The sequence below is a fragment of the Hyla sarda genome, chromosome 9 (genome assembly GCF_029499605.1).
Source record: "Hyla sarda isolate aHylSar1 chromosome 9, aHylSar1.hap1, whole genome shotgun sequence".
In the NCBI taxonomy this organism is placed as follows: Eukaryota; Metazoa; Chordata; class Amphibia; order Anura; family Hylidae; genus Hyla; species Hyla sarda.
Window position 1 is genome coordinate 162094310 of NC_079197.1, and position 10190 is coordinate 162104499.

Genomic DNA, 10190 nt, shown 5'->3' on the forward strand with positions numbered 1-10190 from the left:
TAAAACATTATACCTACATAAACATGTCATAAAAACAGAGAAACACATCCTACAGGGTGAAGGTAGGGTTGCTACCTGGCCGGTATTTTACCAGCCACCCTGCCGGTATTTTTATATAGTCCAACATATAGTCCAAGTTGCTGAGCCACAGGCTGTATCAGAGTGTGGTAGGCCTCTGGGGTAGGGGTAGTGTAGTCAGGGTGTTGCTTCAGTATATCAGGGGTTAAGGTTAACCCTATTGTTCGTGACGCCAGGCTGGGGGCTAGTAGGCTGAGGTAATTCTCCGGCCTATCGCCGCCCTTCCCAGTAACGATAGGTGCATGCATAAAATGACTGAAGGTAGTTGAACTTGGATAAACTTTACTTAAAGGCTTGCGGTACATCCAATGAACAGTAACAGTCTCATTAATACAGTCTCTATACACCTCGGTGACTGACAGTTGTTGCGGACCTTGACTTTTTATATAAGTCTCAGAATTCAGGGTAATTTGCGAAGATCCGTCCGGATTTAGAGATTAGATAAGGTCCGGTGATCTTGCAGAGTGCGTAGGGATTGATTACACTCACAGTTTAGTAAAGATCAGCCGTCGCCGCAAGGCTCGGGCGTAAACTGATGACAGCAGCGCAGATCCTTCCCTGTCAACAGCCCAGGAACAAGAGAGCAAACTATGGCCGCCGCGCCCTTATATGGGCTGGGGCGGGGCCTTTTTGGATTGGTCCATGGTCAGCTGTCACTCACTGTTACATACCCTGATGGGTGAACACCTGACTTCCTCCAAAGGTCCTATACACAGAAACCATAGAGTCTTTGGAACGCATCACGTGACCCACAGGTCCTGCGACACTAACTAGGTAAGTACACTTACTATACAAATATATACACATTAAATTTAAATAATTTTAATTACAAAAGGGGTGACAAGGGGCTAACTAAGGATGAGGACCCCACCTACACCTAGGGACTCTGACTTTGGGCACCTCACCACAAGGCAACGGATGCAATCCGGTGCCGGGACACCACAAGACCATGCTGGGAGTTAGTAACTAACTGCAACTCCAGAATTTGCTAAAAAAAAAAAAAAATTCCATAAAAAAGTCACATCAAAACAAAAATGGTCCTGTTAAAAACTACAGATTGGGGCGCAAAAATGAGCCCTCACACAGGCCGTATAAGGAGAAATAAAAAAGTTATAGGGGTCAGAATAGAACAAAATTTCCCCCACATATGTGCATCCTGTGATGTCACGCATATATAATTAATTATGCAAATTAGCATGGCCGGTATTTTTTTGCAAGAAAGGTGGCAATCCTAGGTGCAGGGTAGAATAATGTATAGTGATTTTATTATATGTAATGCACAGTATAAATAAATGGAGCACAAAGCTAACCGAGTTATGAATATGCATCACATCAGCCCAAAAAGACCAAAACAGGCAAGGATGCTGTTACATGACGACAAAATGGATAACATACACATTCAGAAGTGGACCGTCAAAACCATATTGTTTGGTGGATTTTGGTTGCACCTGGCTGAGAAGAGCCCTGGTCAGTTGCCTATTTTGCCGCCCCATAACCAGCCCTACTGACTTCACCTTTTCATGGTTCTGTAATGACAGAATATTTTTTTTAAATTAAAAAATTAAGGCTGATTTCATACTATAAAGTTGCTCCGTTAAAAGATCCACTCTAAACGTCCATTATAAAACCCTTAAAGATGGATGTTTAATGGTCGTTACTAGAGATGAGCGAACTTACAGTAAATTCGATTCGTCACGAACTTCTCGGCTCGGCAGTTGATGACTTTTCCTACATAAATTAGTTCAGCTTTCAGGTGCTCCCGTGGGCTGGAAAAGGTGGATACAGTCCTAGGAGACTCTTTCCTAGGACTGTATCCACCTTTTCCAGCCCACCGGAGCACCTGAAGGCTGAACTAATTTACGCAGGATAAGTCATCAACTGCCGAGCCTAGAAGTTCGTGACGAATCGAATTTACTGTAAGTTCGCTTATCTCTAGTCGTTACAAAATACCATTCATGTCTATTTTTTGATTTTCCATTATGACCCGTTATAGCCAGTCATGAATAAAGGGCGTTATTTGTGATGGAAGAAAAAATGTCACATGTACAAATTTTTCTTCCAAGAAATGGGGGGCTCAACCTAAAAATGAAGTACCGTATTTTTCGCCCTATAGGACGCACCGGCGTATAAGACGCACCCAATTTATAGGTGCAAAATCTAAAAAAATAAAGATTTGGAACCCAATAGTGGTCTTCAACCTGTGGACCTCCAAATGTTGCAAAACTACAACTCCCAGCATGCCCGGACAGCCGTTGGCTGTCCGGGCATGCTGGGAGTTGTAGTTTTGCAACATCTGGAGTTCCGCAGATTGAAGACCACTGCATAGGAGGTAGTACTCACGTGTCCCCGCCGCTCCGGACCCGTCACCGCTGCCCTGGATGTCGCTCCATCACTGTCGCCGTGTCCCCGTCGCTCTGGAACGTCTCTGCTGCCGGCCGGGTATCCTCGCTCTCCGTCACCGCCATCACGTCGTTACGCACGCCGACGCACGTACGCGACGACGTGATGACGAGGAAGGAGAGCGTCGGCCATACAGGGGATCCCTGAACGGAGAAGACACCGAGGAGGCAGGTAAGGTCCCCCCCGGTGTCCTGTAAGCACTAACCCGGCTATTCAGTCAGGCTGTTCGGGACCGCCGCGGTGAAATCTTGTCGGTCCCGAACAGCCCGACTGAACAGCTGGGTTAGTGTCACTTTCCCTTCAGACGCGGCGGTCAGCTTTGATCGCCGCGTCTGAAGGGTTAATACAGGGCATCACCGCGATCGGTGATGTCCTGTATTAGCCGCGGGTCCCGGCCGTTGATGGCCGCAGGGACCGCCGCGATAGGGGGTGTATTCGCCGTATAAGACGCACCGACTTTTTCCCCCCAGTTTTGGGGAAGAAAAAGTGCGTCTTATACGGCGAAAAATACGGTAACAGTGGGTGCATGCATCAGTGAAAAGAACCAACAATTGTCTAGAAGAGAAAAGCTACACTGATAGCAGCACACCAAATACAAAGTAAAGGTATACAAAAAATTCTCTTTATTGCTCAATTTTAACACACAAAATTGGAATGACAAAACACACAAGTTTATAATAAAATAATCTAAAATTGGCCATGAGAGCCAAAGCACAACTTAGAGGAGAGGCCATGAACCCCCTCCTCTAAAAAGGCACCTGTCCTAAGGAATAATGTGGTAATAGTGCAAAAAGCCAGCGCTCATACAATAATCCAAGTTAAAGGGGTATTCCAGGCCAAAACTTTTTTTTATAGATCAACTGGCTCCGGAAAGTTAAACAGATTTGTAAATTACGTCTATTAAAAAATCTTAATCCTTCCAATAGTTATTAGCTTCTGAAGTTGAGTTGTTGTTTTCTGTCTAACTGCTCTCTGATGACTCACATCCCGGGAGCTGTGCAGTTCCTATGGGGATATTCTCCCATCATGCACAGCTCCCGGGACGTGACATCATCATTGAGCAGTTAGACAGACAACTTCAGAAGCTAATAACTATTGGAAGGATTAAGATTTTTTAATAGAAGTAATTTACAAATCTGTTTAACTTTCCGGAGCCAGTTGATATATATAAAAAAAAAAGGTTTTGCCTGGAATACCCCTTTAATGACAGGTATACTAGATAACCTAAATAGCAAAGGCTAGAATATTTAAAGTGCTGGATAAATGTAATAAAGTGCTAAGAGGTATATACAACCGTAGACGAGGCACGCGTTTCAGACCAGAGGACATCCATAGATGGAAAGTAACTACAGCAAGGACAGGGCCACAAAGGACCCCACGCGTTCCGTCGCCAAACCTCGGGGGTGTTGTGCTATAACTGACTGTGTGCCTCCTTATATATCTATAATAATTATGGGAATACCTTGCAGATGTATGGGGACACTGAAGGAGGCTGCCTGACAGGGCAGCAAGGGTACAGGGCTACATCTCCCGTACTGGGCCACCACACACCCCCATACAAACTGCGGGCAAAACTGCCTGCAGCCTGCAAACTAGCAAGCACATGGCGGGCAGAAAAATGCCACAGAGTAGCATCACACGATCCAAAATCATCCTGCACACTTCCCCGGCCAAAGCATTCATGTCCCCATACAAACTGTGGTCACGCCCCCTCCCATAGCCTTGCATAGCGGGGGGTGACGTCACACGGGGCAGAGTCGTGAGGTCACCCGGCTGTTTGTGAGCTGGCACCGCGGCGTGCAGCTAAAACAGGTGGGTGGCGAATACAAGATTGCGGGGGTCCCCAGCGGCGGGACCCCCACGGTGAGACATCTTAAGATGTCTCGGGGCCGGAGTACCCCTTTAAGTTCCCCCCTGCTATTTGCAGTGCTATGTCATTCAGGCTTGAAACACTCTGCTGCCATCTACTGGCGACTATTATGACATCTGGACATGTAATGAATATGTATTAGTTTATTTTTAGGGGGTGCCTGTTTTTGACATACCTTGCACTCTCCCCCCCAAAATTTGATGTCGTCCCCGACATACGCAGGGTTTATTATGAGACCCACATTCTCGTGCTCATCTTCCGATAACCATAGGGAACCAAGGTGAAGTAGAAATACCATTACTTGGGGAACTGTCCCCCCTGTAACATCTACTCCCAGTTTCCCACCCGGCACACAGCGCTATGAAGCCTGGTGGAATATTGTGGCCTCCAGCCAACAGTAAATAGTAAACCCCCTTTAAGGCTGGGTTCACACCACGTTTTGTTAAATACGGTTCCTGTATACGGCTGGGAGGAGGGGGCGGGGCTTAATCGCGGCGCCCGCACTCAGCCGTATTCGGGAACCGTATTTAATGTATGTCTATGAGCTGACCGGAGTGAACTGCAGCCGCCGGTCGGCTTCGTTTTTGGCCGTATGCGGTTTCCCGACCGTAGGCAAAAACGCGGTCGACCACATTTTTGCCTGCGGTCGGGAGACCACATACGGTAAATCAACTGGTGCCAGAAAGTAAAACAGATTTGTAAATTACTTCTATTAAAAAATCTTAATCCTTCCTGTACTCAATAGCTGCTGAATACAGTGATCCCTCAACTTACAATGGCCTCAACATACAATAGTTTCAACATATAATGGTCTTTTCTGGACCATTGTAACTTGAAACCAGACTCAACATACAATGCTACGGACAGTCCAGATCTGTGATACCTGTCACAACTAGAGGAACTGACCAGTCAGAATGGGCATTTTACTGGCAAATCACCTCTATTACTGAAGTGCATGCACTGACTGGTGTCTGGTAGCGCCCCCTACAGTACAGGGAGGAACTACAAGTTCTGTACTACTCCTTACCTGTGCCGGGGTTAGCTTCTCCTTTGGACACCAAGTAAGGGCGGCTCCATTTGGGACACTGTGTGTACTGTATAGGACCCTGAAGAAGCTCCTGTCCTCTACATAAACCATTGTTTCCCAGCCAGGGTGCCTCCAGCTGTTGCAAAACTACAACTCCCAGCATGCCCGGACAGCCGTTGGCTGTCCGGGCATGCTGGGAGTTGTAGTTTTGCAACAGCTGGAGGCACCCTGGTTGGGAAACACTGACATAGACAGTGATTTACAGCTTCCAGCAGATCTTTCTTACCGTACTGTTTTATATGTAAGGATTTGCTTTATCTATATTAGTTATCTACTTATTTATCTTTAATCCTCACCTTTTCCTATTTTTGGATGACATTTTGGTGGCTTCAGAACCAATTACCAGGTTTCCATAGAGTTCTGGTCTCAACATACAATGATTTCAACATACAATGGTCGTCCTGGAACCAATTAATATTGTAACTTGAGGGACCACTGTACTACAGAGGAAATTCTTTTCTTTTTGGAATGCTCTCTGATGACATCCCGAGCACAGTGCTCTTTGCTGACGTCATTATGATAAAAATAACTCTTTATTTATTGTTGTCCTTAGTGGGATTTGAACCCAAGGCCCCAGCACTACCAAGGCAGCAGTGCTAACCACTGAGCCACCATGCTGCCCTTAGCATACATCTGCTATGCACGGTTCCTAAAATGGACAGAGATGTCAGCAGAGAGCACTGTGCTCGTGATGTCATCAGTGTTCCAAAAAGAAAGGAATTTCCTCTGTAGCATTCAGCAGCTAATAAGTACTGGAAGGATTAAGATTTTTTAATAGAAGTAATTTACAAATATGTTTAACTTTCTGCCACCGGTTGATTTAAAAGAAAAAAGGTTTAATGGAAAACAAGGATACACCTTATTATTTCTGTTCTTTTTTTTTCATTTAACAAGGTGGAATACCCATGATACGTTATTGATACAGTACAGCAGTGGTCCCCAAACTGTGGCCCTCCAGATGTTGCAAAACTACAATTCCCAGCATGCCTGGACAGCCGTAGACTTTTATGTAAGCCCCTCACTGGTGAGGATCGCGGTTCGGCGCTGCAGGATAGCAGTCTGATGCGGATTAACAGCAGAAGACCAAGGTAAAACCGAACTGGGTTATTGTTTAAAATGGCAGAGCTAACGCGTTTCGCAAGGCACCCCTTGCTTCGTCAGGTCAAGGGGTGCCTTGCGAAACGCGTTGTCTCTGCCATTTTAAACAATAACCCAGTTTGGTTTTACCTTGGTCTTCTGCTGTTAATCCGCATCAGACTGCTATCCTGCAGCGCCGAACCGCGATCCTCACCAGTGAGGGGCTTACACCTCTCCCACCTTCTTACTGCCAGACCGCCATCTTTGATGCCCGGGACGCTAGGCTGCCGCAGGATTTCCCAGTGAGGAATATTTACCTCTACATGCGCACCGCAGTGTTGTGCAAGGTGAGTGTAATACCTCACTATCTGCCAGATACCTCCGACTATTCTACACAGAGCCATAGATAATTCAAGATTTGGGACTATCTACACTTAGGGTGCATTCCCACATGGCGTATTTTGCTGCGTATTTTCTGCGTATTTGGTGCTGCGTATTTTCCTACCCATTGACTTCAACAGGGAAAATAAAATACGCAGCAGCAAATACGCAGCAAATACGCCATGTGGGAACGTACCCTTAGAGAGCGCCTTCCCTCTCTCTTTCTCTGTTCTCTTTTTTATAAAAGTAAAAGAGGGTGAACTTGCACTCACCGTCCGTGTAGTTCTTTCATTCATTCACGGGACCTCCGTGCAGCAGGGAGACATATAGATGAGAGCGCTCAGAGGCTAACAGCCGTGTTCTTCTTCCGGCCTCACTCGTGGTGTCTACAGCTGTCATGCCCCCTCCATTCATGCCTATGGGAGGAGGCGTGTAGCTATGTACTTGCTGTCACGCCCCCTCCCATAGACATGAATGGACGGGGCGTGGCGTCATGAACACGGAAGCTCTTAAAGATCGCGGGGGTCCCCAGCGGCGGGACTCTCGCCATCAGACATCTTATCCCCTATCCTTTGGATAGGGGACAAAATTTTTATCGCTGGAGTAGCCCTTTAAATATACTTTTCCTGCATAAATTAGTTCAGCTTTCAGGTGCTCCTGTGGGCTGGAAAAGGTGGATACAGTCCTAGGAAACTCTTTCCTGCGACTGTATCCACCTTTTCCAGCCCACCGGAAAGCTGAACTAATTTATGCAGGAAAAGTCAGCAACCGCTGAGCCGAGAAGTTCGTGACGAATTGAATTTACTGTAAGTTCGCTCATCTCTACTTGCGAACAATGAAGTGGCTTTGTAATACTCTAGAGCCAGTATAAGTGTCTGTGAAGCAACTACAGTGATCCCTCAACTTACAATGGCCTCAACATACAATAGTTTCAACATACAATGGTCTTTTCTGGACCATTGTAACTTGAAACCAGACTCAACATACAATGTACAGACAGTCCAGATCTGTGATACCTTTCACAACTGGAGGAAATAACCAATCAGAATGGGCATTTTACTGGTAAATCACCTCTATTACTGAAGTGTATGCACTGACTGGTGTCTGGTAGCGCCCCCTACAGTACAGGGAGGAACTACATTTTCTGTACTACTCCTTACCTGTGCCAGGGTTAGCTTCTCCTTTGGACACCAAGTAAGGGCGGCTCCATTTGGGACACTGTGTACTGTATAGGACTCTGAAGAAGCTCCTGTCTTCTACATAAACCATTGTTTCCCAACCAGGGTGTCTCCAGCTGTTGCAAAACTACAACTCCCAGCATGCCCGGACAGCCAACGGTATTAAGATCATTTAAAAACTCTTCAAGTTGCACCTTGGAACCTCCCCACACAATAAAGATGTCATTAATGTACCTTTTATAAAATGCACATTTGGGAAACAGTTCATGTATATACACTTGTTTCTCCTCATATAGTCCCACAAAGAGATTTGCAAAACTAGGTGCTACTTTCGATCCCATAGCGGTACCGGTGTGCTGAGTATAAATTTTCTTTTGAAATTCGAAATAGTTGTGCGTTAAAATGAAACGCAGGCCTTTAAGGATAAAGTGACATTGTGCTTCAGGCATCTCAGGGTCGTTTTGTAAAAAATGTGCTACTGCTTCTATTCCAAGATTGTGGCCAATAACCGTATAAAGGGATGTAATGTCCATGGTGACAAGCAGATACTCCACTCCCAGTATAGACTGAATACAATTGGTGGTATCCTTGAGATGAGAGGACCGTTTTCTCTACCACTTCGCATATCCCTGCTATTGGTGGTCTAGACACGGCCACCAATAGCAGATCGGGGGCGGGGGGGGGGGGGGCTTTACTTTCGGTTTCCCCATTCTGCCCACCCACAACAGGCGGGGCAGAATGAGGAACTGACAGAGGACGGGGCGCCGACGTCCACTTACCCCACGGGCGAGGCTGCGGGCGACCATCGGTGGAGGAGATCAGAGTCCGGCAATGTCGTGCGGCTGGCTCCCTGGATCTGACGGAAGCCGGTAAGTTGCCTAGCAACATCTGGAGGGTACAGTTTGAGACCACTATACAGTGGTCTCTAAACTGTAACCCTCCAGATGTTGCAAAACTACAACTCCCAGCATGCCCAGACAGCTGTTAGGGCATGCAGGGATTTGTAGTTTTGAAACAGCTGGAGGGCCCCAGTTTGGAGATAACTGGCGGTGATCTCTAACTGTGGTCCTCCAGATGTTGCAAAACTGCAACTCCTAGCATGCCCAAACAGCAGTTTGCTGTCAGGGCATGCTGGGATTTGTAGTTTTGCAACAGCTGGAGGTACACAGTTTGGAGATCTCTAAATTGTAGCCCTCCAGATGTTGCAAAACTGCAAATCCCTGCATGCCCTAACAGCAAACAGCTGTCTCGGCATGCTGGGAGTTGTAGTTGTGTACCTCCAGCTGTTGCACAACTACATCTCCCAGAATGTCCTTCGGCGATCAGTACATGCTGGGAGTTGTAGTTTTGCAACAGCTGGAGGCACACTGGTTGATAAATACCAAGTTAGGTAACAGAACCTAACTGAATGTTTTCCAACCAGTGTGCTTCCAGCTGTTGCAAAAGTACAACTCCCAGCATGCACTGTATTTCAGTGTATGCTGGGAGTTGTAGTTTTGAAACAGCTAGAGGTTTGCCCCCCCATGTGAATGTACAGGGTACATTCACACAGGCAGGTTTACAGTAAGTTTCCTGCTTCAAGTATGAGCTGCGGCAAATTTTTCGCCGCAGCGCATACTCCTAGTGGTAAGCTCACTGTAAACCGCCGCCAGTGTGAATGTACCCTAAAAACACTACACTACCACATAATAAAGGGTAAAACACTACATATACACCCCCCTTACACTGTCCCCCCAATAAAAATGAAAAACGTATTGTACGGCAGTGTTTCCAAAACGGAGCCTCCAGCTGTTGCCAAACAACAACTCCCAGCATTTCCGGACAGCCACTGACTGTCCAGGCATGCTGGGAGTTTAGCAACAGCTGGAGGCACCCTGTTTGGGAATCACTGGCATAGAATACCCCTATGTCCACCCCTATGCAAATCCCTAATTTAGTCCTCAAATGCGCATGGCACTCTCTCATTTCGGAGCCCTGTCGTATTTCAAGGAAACAGTTTAGGGCCACATATGGGGTATTTCCGTACTCGGGAGAAATTGCACTACAAATTTTGGGGGGCTTTTTCTCCTTTTACCCCTTATGAATAAGAAAAGTTGGGGTCTACACCAGCCGGTTAGTG